Here is a 5,614-nt window from a genome sequence, read left to right as displayed (position 1 = left end):
TAAAGATGCTAGTCTCCGGAGGCAAGCGACACATATAAGTGCGATCAGGAAAAACAACAGAGTAGCCAACACCGTCCGCTGACTTAGACCCATCGGTGAAGACAGAAACGGAGCGGGAGTGAGAAGAAAAGTGCTCGAGGAAAAGGCGTTTGAGAACTGTAGGAGGGGTAAAAGCTTTAGTGATGCGAGTCAAGGATGTACAAAACCGCGGAAGAGGGACCCTCCACGGGGGCAAAGAAGGAACAACACGAGGAGAAACATCAGAAATACGAACGGAAAGAGAATCCTGCAGGCGAGATAACCGGACAGAAAGAGGGAGGTGGTGAAGAGGAACAGGAACCGCAGGAGGGGTAAAAGTTAAAGCACGACAGAGACGAGAGGAAGGATGTTGCAAGGACCGCGCAAGATACCGAAGACAGTAGCGATCACGGCGGTCCTGGAGAGACAGGAAGCCAGTGTCAACATACAAGCTAAGGACGGGAGTCGAACGAAAGGCACCAGAACTGAGGCGCAACCCAGTATGGTGCAAAGCATCAAGACGGCGAAGAGTAGAAGGAGAAGCAGACGAGTAAGCAGGGCAACCATAATCGAGCTTAGACAGGACGAGAGAGGAATGTAAAGCAAGGAGAGTGCGCCTATCTGCCCCCCAAGAAGTATGGGACAAGACCCGAAGGAGGGTAAGGGACTTAGAGCACTCAACACGGAGGTAAGAGATATGGGGAGACCAAGACAAACGAGTGTCAAGGAATAACCCCAAAAGCTTCGCGGAATCTTTGTATTCAAGGGGATGACCATAAAGTGACAAAGAGGGACGAAGAACAACCCGTTTCCGCGTAAAAGTCATGGCACAAGTCTTAGAAGTAGAGAACTTGAAGCCATGACCTGTGGCCCAAGACGACACGGCATCAATCGCAAGTTGAAGCCGGCGTTGAAGGAGAGGCGAATCATCACCCTGACAACAAAGGGTAAGATCATCGACATAGAGAGCGGAGAAGACACCAGAAGGAAGAGAGGAAAGAAGACCATTGAGGGCAACCAGAAAAAGAGTAGTGCTCAGAACACTACCCTGGGGCACACCTTCGTATTGCTGAAAAGGGGGAGAGAGAGCGGTACCAAGGCGCACCCGAAAGGAACGACGAGAGAGGAAGCTGCGGAGAAAGAGAGGGAGATGACCACGAAGGCCAAAAGAATGAAGTTGAGATAGGATATGATAACGCCAAGTGGTGTCGTAAGCCTTTTCTAGGTCAAAAAGGACGGCAACAACGGAGGTCTTCGCAGCAAAAGCAGTACGTATATAGACCTCCAAGTTCACCAGGACATCTGTCGTGCTGCGGCACTTGCGGAAACCAAATTGAGAAGGGGAGAGGAGGTGATGGTGTTCCAGGAACCACATCAGACGAACGTTAACCATACGTTCAAAGAGTTTGCAGACACAACTTGTGAGAGCAATAGGGCGAAAGTCCTTAGGGGAAGTACCCAGAGACCCTGGTTTGCGAACAGGGAGGACAACGGCATCGAGCCAGTCCTCAGGGACTGACGACGACTCCCAGATCCGATTATACAGACTCAGTAAATACTGAGACGTGCTCGGAGGGAGATGGCGAAGCATCTCATAATGAATACCATCGGAGCCCGCCGCCGTAGAACCGCAGAGGGCCAGGGCAGAACGAAGTTCAGAGAGAGAGAAGGGATCATTATAGGGAAGCTGAAGATGAGTGCAGAAATCTAAAGGACGAGACTCAAGGACAGGTTTACGAAGAAGGAAAGATTGGGGAAGATGAAGACCAGAGCTAACAGAAGAAAAGTGGGAACCCAGTTCGGAAGCGACCTGCAACGGGTCCGCCACAAGAGTATCATGGAGGTGAAGGACCGGTGAAACATCGGGAACGAACTTACCCGCTATCTTGCGGATACGCTTCCAGATCTGGGCCAGAGGGGTTTCGGACGTAATTGTCGAGACATAAGAAGCCCAACATTCACGTTTAGCCGTACGGATGGCCCTACGGGCCACCGCACTCGCTTTCCGAAAGAAAAGAAAAGAATCGGTCGTCTGCCTACGGCGGTGCTTCTTCCAGGCTGCACGCTTACAGCGGACAGCCCGAGCACAGTCCGCATTCCACCAGGGAACGCACTTCCGTGGACCCCGAGAGGAAGAGCGAGGAATAGAGCGGAGGGCAGCGTCGAAGACAGTGTCATGAAAAAGGAGGAGAGCGCGAGAGAGGGGCAGAAGGGAGAGGTCAGATAGAGTAGCACTGAGGGAAAACAGGGTCCAGTCCGCCTTAGCAAACTGCCATCTAGGGAAAGAGAGGGAAGGGCGAAAAGAGAAAAAGGAAACAAGGATGGGGAAATGATCACTTCCATGGAGGTCATCAAGAACCTGCCATGTGAAATCTAAGTAAAGAGAAGAAGAGCAGAGAGAAAGATCAAGACAAGAAAGGGTGCGAGTTCGAGAGTCCAAATGAGTGGGCTCACCAGAATTCAGAAGAGACAGGGAAGAAGAGAGGAGAAACGGCTCAAGGAGGCGACCCCGGGTATTCGTCAGAACGTCACCCCAAAGAGAATGACGACAATTGAAGTCACCCAGCAGGAGCACAGGCTCCGGCAAGGAGTCTAGGAGGTGTTTCAAATCAGGAAGAGAGAGCGGGACACTCGGGGGGAGATAAATGGAACAAACTGTGTACCATTTCCCCACAAAGATACGAGCAGCAGAACAATGGAGAGGCGAAGGAAAAAGTAAAGGAACAAAGGGAACATCAGCCCGAATCAAGAGAGCAGAAGAATTAGAAGCCCCAGCAATGGCTGGGGGGGGGGAGAGAAAGGAATAGCCACGAAAACGACCAGGACGAGCACCAAGCATCGGCTCCTGGAGACAGACACAAAGGGGCGAAAACCGCGAAACCAGAAGTTGGAGTTCGAGGAAATTGGCGTAATAACCTCGAACGTTCCATTGAAGAATGGACAACGACGAGAAGAGAAAGGACAAAAACAGAGAACAAGGAAGAAACAAAGGCGAAAGACCAACAGAGCACGTTAAAGAATATCAGGGTCGGGATCAGGGTCAGCAAAGTCAGGGTTAGGGGGCATGGGTAAACTGAGCAAAGACGGAGGGAAGGAAACGGGAGAACAGATCAGAGGTGGGCGGGCAGGGTCCGGAGGAGGAGGAGGAGGAGACAACGGAGAGGAGCAGTCAAGGACAGCAGCAGGAAGAGGGGGAGTAGAAAGAGAGGAGAGCACCCCAGCAAGAGCAGCAACCGAAAGGGAAGCAGGGGCCAAAGAAACCTCCATAGCAGGAACAGGGGGCGCAAGCACTGAAACGGGAGTGGAAGGAGCAACAGAGCCAGAAGGAGGAGCTGAGGAAGAAAGCGAAGCCTTCTTACCCGCCGGGGAAGAGGAAGGAGAGGAGCCAGGCTTACGCTTCTGACTTAAAGAGACCGGTGTCCCAGCAACTACGTACCGGGCAACGGATTCCAGTGTCTCAACAGGAGAAGCCGAACGAGAGCACACACGACGGCCGTTAGGAGAGCGATGGACATCCGCCCGCACCGACAGGCGGCGGGGAGAGCCGATAGATGGAGGAAGAGGATGGGAAGGAGGATCGGAGGGGGACGAGGAAGGAGACACAGAAGACACGACAGACCGGGTAGAAGGAAGGGGAACCCCAGACAGAGGACCAGGAGGAGGATCCTTCGGGAGAGAACCCAAAGGGACAGAGGAGGGGGCAGTGGGCGCATCAGGGTCCAAGGCCTGGAAACGGTTGTGAGTCTGAGGAAGGCGGGAAGGACGAGGAGAGGAAGAGCGCAACACGCGAGCATAAGAGATATTAGCATAAGGCGGGAGCCGGCGAACCTGGCGCCTCGCCTCAGGAAAAGATAAACGCTCCCGGTGCTTCAAGTTGAGGACGGCTGCCTCAAGCTTGTAATGGACACACGCACGGGAGAAGGTAGGATGGGCCTCACCGCAGTTGAGGCAACGAGCCTGGGGAGAAGCGCACTCCGACTTAGAGTGACCTTCGCCACCACACAAAGGACAGAGAGAGACAGTCCCGGAGCAGCGGAGGGCACCATGCCCAAACCTCCAGCACTTGTTGCAGAGCCGAGGAGAAGGAATGTACTCCTGGACAGAGCACCTGGCACCAGCAAGAATGACAGAGGGTGGAAGGGTCCTACCATCAAAGGTAATCTTCACAACCCGGAGGGGTTGACGGCGACTACCACGAGGGGGACGAGTAAACGTGTCCACCTGGAGAATAGAATGGCCCTGGGCAGCGAGGATATGTCGAATATCGTCGTGGCAGTCGCGTAGGTCCCGAACACCGGTCGCAACATGGGGCGGGAGCAAAATAGTGCCAACACTGGCATTCAACTGAACGTTCTTCGAGACCCGAACGGGGGTCTCGCCAAGGCAGGATAAGGCAGCCAAGCGGGAAGCAGCATCCTGAGAAGGAGCAGCAACGACACGCGTACCGAGACGAGTGGGGTTAAAAGTAATGGAGGCATCCACGGAATCAATGAGATGTCGATGAAGGGAGAAATCGTCAGGAGGCGCAGAATCAAGAGGGAGGAGATCAAAATATTTGGCCCACGAAGCGGGACCAAACAAGGCTTGATAGGTAGCAGAACTGGAAGGAATCGAGCGAGGGCGGCCGTGACGAGAACGGCGGTGAGAACCCCCAGAGAGAGAGGGGTTAAAAGGCGCAGTAGTAACAACGAGAGAAGGAGCCGCGCCAGGGGACGAGGTAGTCACCACTGGGGGCTTGGGGCTCGACCCAACCACAGAGGAGGGAGGGGAGCCAGGGGAAGGAGTCAGAGAGGCCAAAGGAGGAGCAAGGTCGGGGCCCAATGCAGCGGAGGCTACAGAGCCCGGTCTTCCAATACGGACCGACTCGGGGGCTTGGTCGCCCACCCCACGAGCCTGAGAAGGTAAACCAGAAGAAGCCGAAGCAGGGGTAATCATCTTGACGAAAGAAGAATTCACTCACGAATGTGCCCCCACACCCACCATGGAGCCACAATTAGAGGCAGGACACCCAACAAGAAGCTATCGCCGATCTTGTCGGGGCCTCCTAGGGGTGCGTCGTGAGTATACGCCCCACAAACGCCACCTTAAGAAACCGACAGTCCGTCGAGATCGGGTTCAGTGACGAAGTGGGGATTGACAATAAAAGGTTCCCCTCGCTCTCGACGTCGGGTACTGCAGTTCTACGGGTGCAAGAGTATGCCTCCTCAAGCACCCGGGCGTCAAAATAGAAGAAGTCCAAGGGAAGAACCAGAACGAGCAAAAGGTCGGCAGGAAACGGCAAGCAGATAGGAGAAGAGGGGGGAGAAAAACGAAACAGAAGGAAAAGGAAAAGATGCCCAGCAGAATTGGAGAGGACGGCAGCAGGAGCACAAGGCTAGAAAAGGACAGGACTGTCCCAAGGAGCATCACACTCCGGCAGCCGCCCACCAAGCCCCCACACGGCGACAACGAGCTGAGCGGGGAGGGGGACTTTAAACACAAGTTTATTGATTTTATTAAAAAAATATCATATATGTTACAAAAATACTTAGGAATTTTTTCTTAGAAATTATATTGTTCTGTAAAGGAAGTAAGATTGATGGGAGTCACCTCTGAC

This window comes from Procambarus clarkii, chromosome 37, assembly GCF_040958095.1.
Source record: "Procambarus clarkii isolate CNS0578487 chromosome 37, FALCON_Pclarkii_2.0, whole genome shotgun sequence".
Lineage (NCBI taxonomy): Eukaryota > Metazoa > Arthropoda > Malacostraca > Decapoda > Cambaridae > Procambarus > Procambarus clarkii.
The sequence above is the reverse complement of the archived record's forward strand: the minus strand, read 5'-3'. Positions refer to the sequence as shown.